Source organism: Vulpes lagopus, chromosome 20 (assembly GCF_018345385.1).
Source record: "Vulpes lagopus strain Blue_001 chromosome 20, ASM1834538v1, whole genome shotgun sequence".
NCBI lineage: Eukaryota > Metazoa > Chordata > Mammalia > Carnivora > Canidae > Vulpes > Vulpes lagopus.
The window spans coordinates 32,186,424-32,202,164 of NC_054843.1; the positions used below are offsets into that span (position 1 = coordinate 32,186,424).

At 36.5% G+C, this 15,741-nt stretch overlaps 1 pseudogene; it reads left to right on the forward strand.

Moving 5' to 3' along the window:
* Positions 1-13,004: 13,004 nt before the first annotated feature.
* Positions 13,005-13,947, forward strand: LOC121479376 (annotated as a pseudogene).
* The last annotated feature ends 1,794 nt before the right edge of the window (positions 13,948-15,741 follow it).

Sequence of the window (15,741 nt, forward strand, 5' to 3'; positions counted from 1 at the left end):
AAGCAAAAACTAAATATTTTTGTCCCAAGAGATTTTAGATTTTATTAGTAAAGACATACATTAAATAAATGACTGCACAAATATTGTGATGAATATTCTAATGTTAAAAAATATATATAGCATTGTAGGAAATAAAAGTGGAGAAACAATATAGTCTAGGGATCAAGAAAAGTTACTAGTGGAGAGAAATATTTAATATTAAATATTTAAGATGAAATTGTGGGTGCTTCTAAGAGTCACGTGTTACTCGACATTCCCCCTAAGAGAATCTCTGATTTTAAAAGAGTTCTAGTGAAATCAATCGCTTTTTATATGCCCATGTTTGAAGCAGAAAAGATAAGCTTTCCCCCAGCTCCATCCTCATATTCATGGGTATCTTCTATTTGCCTCTCTTTCTATCAATCTACCTATCTACTTATCTATCTACTTACTCATCAAGAAAGAGAGAAAGAGAGAGAGGGAGAAAAGAGAGAGAGAGAGTAAGGCAGAAAGGGAGGAAGGAAGGAAAAGTTGTATAGGTGGCAGATGGACTCAATCAGAAAGGAAGTTGAAAACAAAGTAAGCCAGTGGGATAAGTATTACTAAATAATGGAGCCTTGACTCTTGTCTCATGTCACACAGGTGTGTAGATGTGTCCGGTGTTTTTGCCCATATTGTCACTGTAGGTACATACAAACACACACACACACACACACACACACACACACACTTGTTTCCAAGATGAAAAAATGCCTTTTTTTCCCCTATTGTCTACTCTATTCTAAATAATGTAAGGCAATATTAGAGTCTGCAGTTCAAGTAGATTGAAATGATCACACTTTTGATTCATTTCATTTTTATTTTATTTTTAAAAAAGATTTTATTTATTCATGAGAGACATGAGAGAGAGAGAGAGAGAGAGAGAGAGAGAGAGAGAAGCAGAGACACAGGCAGAGGGAGAAGCAGCCTCCATGCAGGGAACCTGACGTGGGACTCGATCCATGGTCTCCAGGATCACACCCTTGGTGGAAGGCGGGGCTACACCGGTGAGCTGCCTGATTCATTTCATTTTAAATCCCAGAAAACAGCCTCCTACATATTCAACTTATATTTACATATAGTTTTGTAACCACCCTTGTGAAACAAGAACCTAATCCTCTTTTTAAATGAAATGGCAGTGTTGCTGGAACGAACACTATCTCTGACATCGAAGTATGAGAGCCATGCTAGGAGGCAAGCAAGAAGTATCCTAGGGAAGGAGACATGAATGCAGCCCTGGCCCACATATCATAAGTTCAGCCTGAGTTGAAAGTTCTTCAGTTTTAGACAGAGGATTTTTCTCATTTGCAGATATGAACTATGTTTTTCAGGAAAACCATATTTATTTTGGTATGATCAGCAGTATTCATCACTAATCCCTATATTCTGAGGCTGAATATGTTACAGATTTTATTGTTAACAGTTTTTTGTGCATATATTTGCCATCACTATTATCTCTTTGTATCTTTAGCTCATTGACAGTTTTGTTGGTATATCATCAGCGCTAGGTAATTTTCATCACAATCACTTCATACATTGATAAGAATTTCTAAAGATAGCTCTATTGATCATCATGTACGCAAAACTTAGGAAACAGAGAAGATGTGATTTCTGAAGTGCTGTAGTTATTTGAAATATAGGCAAGGAGTGAAGACTTTTATCTTTCTTAAACATTTTCACTATCTGAACGCAAGACTTAAGTCTTATGTAACAGCACAAAAATTCTTATCCTCTAAATAATTTATGAAAAAAAAATCCTATGTAAGTACAGACTTTGAATGAATATATGCAATGAAAATCAATCTATTTTTCATTCTTCTTGCAATTCTATCCAGAAAAAAAAGGTTATTATGTTAGAAGAGTAAACAAAAAATATATGAAAAAAAAAGAGTGAAAACAAATTAAATTTGATGATGCCACTAAACTAGCTTTGGGTTCCTCATGTCTCATTTAATATAGTCAAGTCTATGTCAGAATCTCATCAGCACCAGTGGATGGATTCCTATGAAGTACTGACAAACAACTCTGCTCTCAATCTTTTCTTCTACTCCTCTTGTGCATACTTCATGAACTATTATACAGACTTTGTCTTCTTTATGTTATTCTCCTACTAAAGAATATCGAACACTTAACAATCAAATTAGAAATATATCAGATGGTTAAGCCCACTGTCAATACTTACCTGATATTTTGAATGTATTTCTGTATACAGTTTTTCCTGAAAAGCTATTTCTTACTGCTCCTTACATGCTTTGGTGATTCTTTTTTATTATGCTTTATCTACAGTGTCTTTTCCATTTTCTCTTATTTTTAAGGTAAATATGTTCATTTTCCTTTTTCTGACTCAACAATTACTGAAACAAAATGTATAATGTTGATGGCTGGAATACAGACAAGGATTTCTACTTTCAATATCAGCACAGTGATCATATGTATTGCAGGTACAGTGAAAATTAAGTACATTGCTTAAGCATAGTAAAATGAAAACATTCATTTTTTCATTCATATTTTCACTTTCAGGAAATAATTATTAGACTATACTGCTGGACAACATACAGCATCTGATTTAAAGTTCTTAACGGATTGAATTGGCACTTAATTTGAAACCAAATTTGGTTTATTGATTAATACACATCAAATGGTCCATTGTAAAATGGACCAACATACAACCTGTAGCTCACTTCTACTGCCTACTGCTACTTACGTTGAATTCAATTAGTCCATCAGAAAATAACTGCTGTGTGCCAAATTTTGTAATTAGGACATACATTGACTTGGTTAGGTGGAGGATGGATTGGTTAAAGAAGGTAACATTAAAAAATAGAAAAAAGAAGTCAAGAAAGATGAAAACTATCTGGTCCATGCTTTGAAATATTTAAGATCTATTCAGTTATCTAAGTGTGAACTAGGGAAGTGCTAAATGGGTATATGTAGCTTTCCAGTGCTTCCCAGATTGTCTACAAAGATTTGAGCAAAGTGACTGATCAACTCAATTCAGGAAATAAAGTTCGAAGGGGCCCAGAGCCAGAGCCTTTTCTATGGGGGAAGAGTCACACCAGCACTCAAGAGAACATTTTACGCAATTCTCTGCTGGGTCACATTTACATACTGATGTTCTTGTCTTGCAGAGTCATCCAGGATACCAGAAAAACATTATAAGGTAATAGCTTATCAAATTTTAGAACATATGTATGGATGATATTGCACTGGGAATCTAGAGAAAATAAATGCTCTTATTTTTTCTTTTGAAGTATAATGAAGTATTTGGGTTATATATTAGTCATTGACAGAAGTATCATGTTTGAATTAATAAATATAATTGATTAAAACATTTATTTATTTATTTTTGATTAAAACATTTATTTTTTTTTAATTTTTATTTATTTATGATAGTCACACACACACAGAGAGAGAGAGAGAGAGAGAGAGAGAGAGAGAGAGGCGGAGACATAGGCAGAGGGAGAAGCAGGCTCCATGCACTGGGAGCCCGACATGGGATTCGATCCCGGGTCTCCAGGATTGTGCCCTGGGCCAAAGGTGGGCGCTACACCGCTGCGCCACCCAGGGTTCCCTGATTAAAACATTTAAAGGACATATTTTTGATGGGCCTTCCAAATGCTTTGTTTCAGAATGGAATAGTGGGAAAATATCAACCTTAAAGATATACAAATATATATTCAAATATTAACTCATCATTTAATTTGGGGATTAATTAATCAGATTAGTTAATCTTTTGATACTAATTTACCTTCCCAGGACAATTCTATTCATATTACTTGCTTCTTTGAATTAAATAAAGTAATATTTATACCATTTGTGAATCACTGAATGAAAGTCTTGAACTGTGGTAGGTGCTAAAGGAATAGTGGTTGATTGATGATTATGAGTATGATGTTGAAGAATAACAATAAAAAAGATGTTAAAGCCTAACAGTAAAAATATTCAATAAATATTAGTATGATTTCTTTAGAAAATATCATAATGCAAGATTATAAAGTGTTGTAAATAGTAGCCATGACTAGGGTCAATTTCAGAAGTGTAGTGAGTAGAATTTAAATTCACACAATAAAACAATAATTTTTTAAAGATTTATGTATTTGAGAGAGAGAGTAAGCATGCATGAGTGGGGAGATGGGTAGAGGGTGAGGGTGAGGAAGAGGGTGAGAAATGTCAGATTCCCTGCTAAGTATGGAGTGATCCCACCATCTGGAAATCATGACCTGAGCCAAAATGAAGAGTCAGATGCTTAATCAACTGAGCCACCCAGGTGCCCCACAAAATTGTGAAGGAGAAATTACATATTAACATTTGAATTTCACTGTAAATTAATTTCATTCAAGTGGTGGATTGAAAGAAAAAGAGAAGGGGGAGGGGTGGAAGATTGGAGAGAGGGAGGGGAGACCCAGTAATTGGAAAAAGGAGACATAAAATAAGCAATAATATACAGAACAGTTGCTAAATTGATTTAAGGAATTCCCCATACAATGTTTTACTTTTGACTTAGTACCGTTTTAGTGAACTAGAAATTTGTCCTGTGGAATCTTACAGTATCATTAATCACTTGATTATGTAGAAGAAAAGAAAATGTAGAAAATTATAGTGATAATTTGGCAATATATAATTGAACTACCTTAAAAGTCTTTGTAACATTTAATGATTAACAAAATACACTTAACCCACTTGACATGAACATTCAATATTGCCTTCAAAAGAAGAACATCTTTATTTTTTCTGATCTTCTAAACTTTATGGCTCTTTGAAGAAATGTTAGCTTTAATATAAAAAGTTATCTTTAAGACAGGTTTGTTGTATTATAAGAGTAAACTTCCCTGAAGGAAATGCCACACAGATCATATGCCATGATATTGAAGAGCTTATTTCCTGAAAGTCTGGCAAGAATTTCTAAGAAATGTGTACCTTCCTTTTAACTAAACCAAGAGTGCCTGTTCTAATGTAGAAAATAAGCCAGATCTGTATTTTGCACTGTGGAAATAAGACAGTAAGGATTTTTTGGACTGTTTTTATAATCTAAGTTATTTTTAAAGTACAATCTCTTTGTAGACTTATAGAACTCTTATGTAAAAAATCCTGAACTAAAAAAACTTCAGGGGGTGCCTGGGTGGCTCAATCTTTAAGCATCCAACTCTTGATTTTGGCTCAGGTCATGATCTCGGGGTCCTGAGATGGAACCCTATGTCAGGCTCTGTGATGAGCATGGAGCCTGCTTAATATACTCTCTTTTCTTCTGTCCCTCCTTCCCTCTTGCATATGTACGTGTGCGCATGTGGGTGCTCTCTCTCTGAAAAGCAAAGAAACTTCAGGAGGTAAAAATACTGAAAATATCCCTTAGCATATTTTTATACTTCATAAGGAAAAGACATTCTTCAGCTTTACATTTTAGTGATGTGAACGTTGCTTGTATGGCATCTCCCCCTCTCTTCTCTTGTTCTCTCACACCCACACGCAACCTGTTATCTGTGCGTATAGGATATTAGTAGGCAATATTAGTATAAATATTATAAAACTATGTTAAAATATATGCTTATGTCTGTGTGTTTTTAAATTTTTCTATGCCACAGCAATTTATTATTATAAAAGAATAATCCATTAAAAATTGCATTTCCTACTTCTGATAAGACTATTCATTAGTAGTTTTGTTATTAAGATGACAAATTATTATATGATTATTTAAATGGTATTGAAAGGATATTGTTTTAGATGCGAAATAATGAAATTTGATTTGGGTGACCTTTTTAAAAAGTTATTGCTTTCCTTTAAAAATGCATTTTGGGTCATAATTTGATATTACAAATTAGGAAATGACATCCTTACTTATTAAGAAAATTACCAGAAAGGAACAAAGTTATCTTTGTTTAAAAGCCTTCAGAATAATTTAAGTTAATGTTACACAAGGTTTTTCAGAATAAATTTTCTTCAGTGAACATTTGAAATATTTAATGAACTTGAAAAGTATTTATAAATATTGAATAATGCAACCTGTTGGCGTGAGCTTAGTCTTCAAGCTTTTGATATCTGTGTTCTCTTTTATAATATGAATATATTAAAATTATTGTTTTTATTGCCACAATTCAAATGAATTTTTCTTATATTTTTCCTTGTATTTATATTTTATATATATAATTGTGCTGATAAAATGGAATTTTGATTTTGAGGACCCACTGCTTACACAATGTTGTCTTAGGGATAGGAAAGATTGAAAAAGATACCAGGCTTAAGACATTAAAGGGTATATACTTTCAATAGATCACTGTAAGAAGAAATAATTGAACTGTGCATGTTGTTCTATGGGAACTCAGTGATTAATTTTTTCTAAGCATTTTGTTATATATTCTACTTCAGAAATCTGAAACCATTTTGCTTTTCACCATTTCTATAATACTCAGTACTAATTGGTTTATGATACATAATCTTGCCCCTTTTTTTTTTTTTTGGCCTTTTGCAACGTTGGTGGCAAATGCTGGATTAATATAGAAATAATTGAAGACTAGGGGCACCTGAGTGGCTCAGTTAGTTAAACATCTGACTCTTGGTTTCAGCTCAGGTCATGATCTCAGAGTTGTGTAATCGAGTCTCATGTCAGCCTCCATGCTCAGTGTGGAGTCTGCTTCAGATTCTTTCTCTCTACCTCCCCCCTTCCACATGTGTGTGTGTGCTTACTTTGTCTCTTTCTCAGATAAATAAAATCTAATATATTTTTTGAATATTTTTATTTATTGAGAGACAGTGTGAGTGGAGCAGGGGCACAGGGAGAGGGAGAGAATCTCAAGCATATTCCGCACTGAGCATGGAGTCTGATGTAGAGCTCCAACTTAGGATCTTGAGATTGTGACCTGAGCCAAAATCAAGAGTCAGATGCTTAAGTGACTGAGCCACTTAGGCATATAATTATTTACATTACATATACATACCCTATTAGTGGATATATTTTCACCCATGTGTTTGTCTCAATTTATTTTGATATTACACAAACATTTTAACAAAAGTGGTACCATTTTGATAACAATGTAATTCATTTAAAATTAGAATATTGGAACAAATGGGTAAAAATCAAAACACAGCAAATAACCTATGTGATAAATATTTTAAAATCTCAAATAATACCAATGTTAATATCTGACACAATGTTTTTTTTTTTTTTCCTGACACAATGTTTTAATTCTATTTGTTGTTAATGTGTTTTTTGGGGCATTTCTATAAAGCTTTTCCAAGTTTCATTCAGTAAGCATAAATGTATTGGATGCAAATTTGCAGTGTCATGCAGACATTGGGTAACATGATAATGGTTAAAATACAGCCTTGTTATCAAAGAGTCTACAAGATAATAGGAGCGATTGTCAACATACAGGCCACTGAAATACTCCATGGCACAATATAAAGCATACAGTGGAGGAACTCTGGAAAAGACAAATCAATCTGGTGGAAGATGCATTTAAGATGAGCCCTAAAGGACACATATTAGTTAATAAGGAGAAAGAACAGTGTTGGGGAGAGGAGACAGAGCAATGAGGGAGGGTAATGCATCTGTAGATCCAGAATAAAGGGGAGGAGGACACTGGAATTAGAATGGTGCTAAAATTAAAGGAGTGTTTAAGTGAAGGTCATTTTGTATCATCCTTGACTGTTTATTCTGAAAAGAATGCAGAAAGTCCCAGAGATTGAAGAAAGTGATAACCAAACATATATGTTCTAGAAAAGTTTATTACTGCTGAGTAATAAACATAGTGAGCATTTGTACAGGTCAATATACTGCGTTAGCAGCCTTTGAATTCTTTGTAGGAAGTACATCTTGCTTGTTGGATGTTTGGAATAAAGAAAAATATATTGTCCTGAATTGCAGTGTTTTCCACACCTTAGTAAAAAATAAGCTTCCGAAGGATGGGGACTATACCTTTTAGCCCACATAGAGTTTTTTACGTAATGAGATATTAATGACCAGGCTTTGAATTCATAGACAGTTTCTGCTGTGTTTGAGACTGTTAGGTTGCAGGCCAGATTACATGGAATGTAAGCTTAACAGGAAATAGTTTCTTCTCTGTGGATGCTCCTGCTCATTTTCTTCAGCAACAATCAGTTTCACTGACTTCTATTTTGGCCTTTAAAAAGAAAAAAAAAAAAAAAACTAAAAAAACATTAATTATAGGCATCTCTGTAAGATAAGAAGATGAATTGACTTTTCTGTTTCTACATACCAATATCTTGGTGGTAAAATAAAGTATTTTTCCCTGCTCTCTTTTAAAGGGGATTATTTTGTAGAAGTTCAATGCAACCAAGAAATTGGTAGTGTTTATTGCTTGTCTCTAATGGAAATTACATTTTATGGGGAATTGAGATTGATTATCCTTATCTTGACAAGTGAAGATTGAGGGCGTATACTATGGAATAGTGTACAGTCTCAACAGTGAAGAGGAAATGTTTAACACCTTAGTTACTAGGTTTTTAAGACCAGAATAAAAGAAGGGTCTGTTTGATGCAACCATTTCTAGTTTTAAAATTAACAATATTTAAGATTTATATAGTGAACTATTATGCTTTTACTGATTTGTTTTCCTAAAAACAACAAAAGGTCTCACTGTATTGATTAAAAGATACCTGTTTGGTCTCAATTTTATTTACATATTGAGGATAATGAGAGAAGAAGCAGGACAAACACAGGATATAATTAAGTTACAATTATTGTGAGAAACTTAATTGTGTATTTTCCTGACCTCAGATGTAAGGAAATACTAATTCATAGTAATGCTGACCTCTGTAAAATATATTTCTCAACCCTCACCCTCACACTATGTTCCTAGAAATTAGTAATAAAAAGAATACATTTTCTAATAATATAATATATTATCTTAGCAATACGATTTTTATAAAATATACATTTCAGGCCTAATTATTTTATAATTTATTTGTATTTATAAAATCACCTATGCACATATTGAGCTACCTGGATCCCTTGTATTATGTTCATTGTCTCAGTGCCAATGACCTAGAAAATGATTTAAAATAACCAAGACCCAGCTATAAGGAAAAAAAAAAATTCTGGAGATGTAATATACAGCATGGTGACCATAGTTAATGCATATTATAGTGCATTAATATGCATATAATTTTATACATTATATAGTACATAGTTGGAAGTTGCCAAGAGAGTAGGTCTTAAAAGTTCTAATCACAAGGAAAAAACAACTATATGTGGGGGGATAGATATGTTAACTAAGTAATAATTTCGTAATACATACAAATGTATATGATATCAAATCATGCCATTGTACAGATTAAACTAATACATGTTATTGGTCAATTATTTCTTAAGAAAACTGAAAACATTTTGTAAAAATTAGCACTGAGACACAAGAATTTGATCTTATTCCTAATTTGGAAGCCAAATTTTAAAAGTTACATGAGATGAGATAAATACATATAAGATGATACAGCTGCTGAGTCTCATTATGTAATCTAATTATTTCAATGTCAAGACACCTAAGGATTAAATATCATGCTGAACTTTGGAGAATACTAATTGAATATAATTTTGAATGGACCAATGTATAGCTCTTATGACCTAGAGGCACAGAGAAAGGCTCACCTTTCTGAAGATAAATACTGTCACTTGACATTTCACTGCTCAAGAGTGATTTTTTGGGATTCTAAAAAGTGTTTGCAGCTAGTTCATAAATACCCACAGAGGAAGAAACCCCATCATTTTGCAACCATTTAATACTTTTATTATTATTATTTACTAATCGACTTGCATTCCAGCTGACAACTAGTATCCAACACACAGCATAACTCGACAAAGGAGAGAGTAGTAAGCTTGAAGCATGAAACCAATGCTCAAAGTAGGTTCCCCTGGCTAAACACTGTGCACCCAAAATGTAGCAAGAAAGAGCTATCTACCCAGGGAAATGAAAACAAAGGTCAATGAGGTAGGTCAGGGAGCGTAGGAGCAGAGAAGGACAGTGATTACCTGGGCTTATTTCATGATTTTGCCTAAGGCAGGGCTCGACCTCAAGTAGCAGTAAGTATGTTCCCTCATTGCTGCACTAGCAGTAATCTATAACATTCAGTTAATTTGCTTCACCTACTGAACAAGATGGGTTCCTTAGTTGTTGTTGTAAATATAATACGGAACATGCAGGGTCAGAGAGAAAACTGAACCTGTGGGAAATCGTTTGGCTTAATAGGATTTTATCTGGAAGATCAATGTACAAATCTCTTTGAATTTAAATTATTGACCATCTTTATGTTATTAAATATTTACACATTTTCTGGAAGAGAAGATTTAATGGCCATTTATACAATTCAAAGCAGAGATAATTTCATTATACAATATGATACACATTAGATTTTTAAAAAGACTTTTCTGTGAGATATTTCTGAAATAGAAAAAAAAATACTTGTTATGGTTTTACTATGCAACAGAAGTTTGAAATCCAGTTTATTTAGAAGTGTATTATTGAATATATATTAACTAACATGAAGTTTTGATATTAAAGAGGAACAAAAATGTATTTTGTCTTTCAAAGAACTTTAAAGAGAATTTATTGTGACACTAATATTTTTTAATTGCAGTCCATCAACAATTTTTAAGTCGTACTGTTTATGACTCTTCAGTCTTAAGAGATCAGTATACTTTGTGAATTTTATATTTGTATATCATGTTACAAAATCGCAAAATTAGATTTTGTATACAATACATGGAATTTTTTAAGGCTAATCTAGCACAAATGTTTCAAACTTCATATGTCTATAGAACGTACTTGATAAACATTTGTTGAGTGAAAGTATATCTAATTCCTCATTGAAAATATTTCATCTAAGTGTTGTTTCAAATGAATGATCAATGCTGAACTGCAACATTAAAGCCCTAAAACTAGAATTACATAACAGAAAGTCAGTATGTAATTGCACCATGATTGTCAGAGTTTATGGGATTAGGGCGTTTTATCCTTCGTGTAGGATAAAATGAATGAGTTACCGTCTCAGAGCCTGATTACTCCTTACTTTCATTTATGAATCTGAATAAATGTAACACTGACCCTGTAGCTATTGCATATTCGACTTTATGCATCACCACTGCTAATGATTATTTGGCTCTGAGGATTAAGTACACCCCCTTCAGTCTGTAGGTTTCTGTACTTTGTGAATGCATTAGCCCTTCTGACCTTCCCTAACTGATCAGGGGACACAGTTGTAAATTGCAGATTGGGAGTAATATTTTATTTCATCGATGTTTTCAAAGTGATTGAATAATTTCATGCTGAGTGCAAAGTAACTGGAAATAAAGATTATTTCAAAATATGTGAAGTAAAAGGTATGAGACGGATAATTAATTATGTTTTTTTGTTAATAATGTATCACGTTCACTCCTGTTTATGGACATTCTGTCCCAAAGAAATGCTTATTATAAGATTCTTGGAATTTTATTTATTTTTATTTTTAAAATTTTAGATATATTTTTAAAATATTTTATTTATTTATGAGAGAGAGAGACAGCACAGGTACAAGTGGGGGGTCAGAGGGAGATGGACAAGCACCTTCCCTGCTGAACAGGGCTTGATCCCAGGACCCCAGGATCACGACCTGAGCCTAAGGCAGATGCTTAACGGACTGAGCCACAGTCCTGGGTCCATCTGAGGTGCTCCAGATTCTTCGAATTTTAAATAGAAATACCAAATAAAAATCTAGTAGAAATCACGTTATACTATAAATCACTATACATAAATGGTATCAATAGAATGGCTAATCCTTTTCCTTGTAGAAAGTTACAATGAAATTAAACAAGCAAAGGCAAAATGTAAACTGCTGTATTTACAGAAACTAATGAAGAGGAACTAACAAACTTCACGAAACAGAGTACCCCAATTCACCTTCTTTAGTTTAGTTTGGGAAGCTTATTTGATCTTTAAACTTCAATGTCTTGTGTATAATGAAATCAATCCTGTGAGCCTCGGTAATTGTCACAAGGAGTAAATGCCACAGTAAACACAAAAACACCTGCAGGGTACTTGGGATTTAGAAGGTGCTAGTGGAGTGGTGGCTCTTTCATTTTCTCTTTTTCAGTCATTATCTAGGGAACCCAAATTATTTCACTATTTTAAGTTTACCTTAAATGTGTCATTTTGTATTTTTTCCCCCCTTCTTTCATTGGGATTTGAGCATTTACATTGACATTCAAGTGAATATAGATTCTTATCTTTGACCATGGATTCTGAGAGATTTCAAAAGAACTGCAATGCTTGCCTTAGCTGTTATAATAGATTCGAGAACTGCCATTATAAGAAGAGTTGTGAGATGCTGACCTACAAAACTCGAACTCTCAATTTCCTTGGTTCTTTTTCTTTTTGGGTCCTCCCCCAGATCTTAGGAGCAATGCTCGTTTATCGCAGCAATATCCTCGGAAACCTGATTTAAACTCACTGCCTGCCGAAGCTGTCCCTGAATACAACATGCTTCAGGATAAGTGCCCCTTTTCTCTGCATTTTATTAGTAATTACCTTAAATCCTCAAATAAAATATCATATATTTGAACATTAAGATTCGCTTTTTCCTGACTTGGATAAAGGCTGGAATGTTGTTTAGCTTCTTTTCCATATTAAGAAAGGGTTTGCTAAGTGAATTAGGAGTCTCAGTAGATATTTTGTGGGTGAGGGGCATTTGAATCATAAAAGAAAATATGTTTCAAGTATCTGGAGGCGGGAAGGTAAGATGGCGGCGGGGCGGTAAGATGGCGGCGGGACGGTAAGATGGCGGCGGGGCGGTAAGATGGCGGCGGGGCGGTAAGATGGCGGCGGGACGGTAAGATGGCGGCGGGGCGGTAAGATGGCGGCGGGACGGTAAGATGGCGGCGGGGCGGTAAGATGGCGGCGCAGCAACGCGAAGCGGTTAGCGCTGAGTCTCTTGGCCGACTTCAGGTCCCGTCTCAGCAGCAGCGGCGATCGCGGAGCGGAGAGTGCCTAGGGTAGGCAGCCAAGATGCCGAATATGAAGATCTTCAGCGGCAGCTCCCACCAGGACTTATCCCAGAAAATTGCTGACCTGGGCCTGGAGCTAGGCAAGGTGGTGACCAAGAAATCCACCAATCAAGAGACCCGCGTGGAGACTGGAGAGGGCGAACGAGGACAGGATGTCTACCTCGTTCAGGGTGGTTGTGGCGAAGTCAATGACAATCTAATGGAGCTTTTGATCATGATCATGCCCGCAGGACCGCGTCGGCCAGCCGGGTAACCGCAGTCGTCCCCGCTTCCCGGACGCCCGGCAGGGTACGGAGCAGAGCCCGGCTGCAGTCTCGGCCAGGCTCGTGGCAGATACGCTCACGGCGGCAGGCGCGGATCGCATCCCCGTGGACCTGCGGGCTTCCCAGATCCAGGGCTTGTTGATATCCCGGCGCACAACCCGTGCGGCGCCAGCCGTCCTGCGGCGGACGCGGGAGACCGTCTCCGACCTGAGGAGCTGTACTGGTGTCTCACGCGATGCTGGTGCGGCGAAGACGGCGCCCTCCATCGCCGACCGGTGGAACGTGGACTTTGCTTGGTTCACGAAGGACCGAAGAAGGCCGACGAAGTAGCCCGCATGGTGCTGGCGGGAGACGGGAAGGATCGAGTGGCCATCCCGGTGGGGGACATGGCCGATGCCTGTGGCACCATCTGCCACGCGGCCGACAAACTTCTCTCAGCTGGAGCCTCCAGGCGTTATGCTGTCCTGACTCATGGGATCCTCTCTGGCCCGGCATCTCGCGCATTAACAGCGCGCGCCTTGAAGCAGTAGTGGTCACCAATACCTACCTCGGGGGGATAAGATGAAGCCCTGCTCGGAAATACGGGAGATCGACATCTCCACCATCCGGGCGGAAGCCATCAGGAGAACCCACAATGGGGAATCAGTTTCCTGCCTGTTCAGCCACGTCCCTTTACGGTAGAGTGACTGCTGAGGCTTTTTACAAATAAAGTGAACCCCACCCCATTGCTTTCCCCCTTGGTATTTGAGGACAGATCCAGCAGAAGGCCCGGCTTGCTCCCCTGACGCTTTCTACACCCCTCATCAGGGTATAGTAGCATTTCTCCTAAGTTTAGAGAAAGATTGAGATTAGCTGCTGAGATGTCCCCGCCTGCGTCTGCCTTGTCTCATTCTAGCTTGATGCTGTGAGGCTTGAGGCTTTAACGACAGCTGAGCCCGCAGCAAGATTTCAGGCTTTGGAAGGTGTTTTGGGGTGTTTGAATGTTCCCTTGGGGAGGGGAAAGGACAGACTACTTAGCATGTGAATACTTCAGGGTTTCCTTGGTTCAGAACTACTGGCAACAAAGCCCTGCCCCCTTTCCCCCTCTACCCCCAACCTGTGACAAGTTCTCCAAAGCCTGAAATGAACCCTAGGCAGCCCCAGCCCAGCTCAGGCTGCTCAGTCCTGTAAATCTGGAGCCAGTGGGCAATTTACAGCCTGAGCAGATCTCTGGAGTAGGGGTGGGGGGTGCCTGGGGGTAGGCAGCACACAGGGCAGTGGATGCTTCTAGGGAGGAAAAAGCCTGATCCTTCCTCCCCTCCAGCTTGGGGACTGTGTTGCCTGGATTTTCCTTTGTACCTGTTCCTTTCCATTTGGCTTGACCTTCAGCCATCTTGCCCTTCCCCTGGCCATATGTCCTCTGGGGCACAAATGTTCCTCCTACCACAGTCTTCTGGAAAGCAAACTCAGCTTCCTGCTCCGTAATCTCTCACATCAGCACGGGATTATTTTTTGCCATAGCATAATCTTCCTTAGCCCACTACTGCTGTGGTCATAGGTTTTAGGTGGGGTTGTAGTGCCTTTTGATTAATTTAAATATTTCATCTTTCTGCCATCTATTTGGCCTCTCCAATGACCTGAGATTTCTGTTAAAAAGACTGATGTTACAGTCTCTTGTAGAGGAAACTAATAAAGTGTCTGTGTGTGAAGTCTGAAAACAAAACAAAACAAAACACAAGTATCTTAAAGAGTTTTAGGATCAGTTTGAAAATAATTGTATGCTAATTAGACACAATATCTGTACATAAATGTAATTTAATCTAATCCATTAGGCAACTCTTCTTGGCCACTTGTAGTTTGAAATATTATAACTAATTGGACAGAGTAAGGTTGTATTCTTTATAAGTATCTTTTTCTTTATGAGTATCTTTTATTTAAACATTTCATTACTATTGGGAATATGTATTCAAATTGTCCCTGTTTGTACATTTCAGAGTATTAAGTTATACTGGATTGGCAAATTTTTGTTTAATTGAACTTTTTTTGTAAAGATTTTGATATTTAAAAAAATATATATGTTCTGTAGCTTAAAATAAAAACAATCCTAGAAACTCATGTAAGAAGAAAACTTGTTTCCCTTCACTGACATCTTTGTTTCTATCCCAGTGCTGTGGTGTCTCAGCAAGTAGTCTCAAATATTGCTGACAAACTGATTCAGAACAGCATTTCCATATATTTTTGCACAATTATTCCTCATTGGTTGGATAATATAAAAATCATCTCAGTGCTTGTCCCCATTTTATAACAATGGTTTTAAAATATGTATCATTATGAATTTGTCCTTATATAAGGAAGTATTATCTTTTGGAAAGTGACGACGAGTTCATGTAGTATGAGTTAGAAATTGCTATAAGTTTAAAGGAAAGAGACTTTACAACCATTCCAAGTAAAGAAGAAATTATTTTTGTGGCACCTCAAATTATTTCTTATTGTACT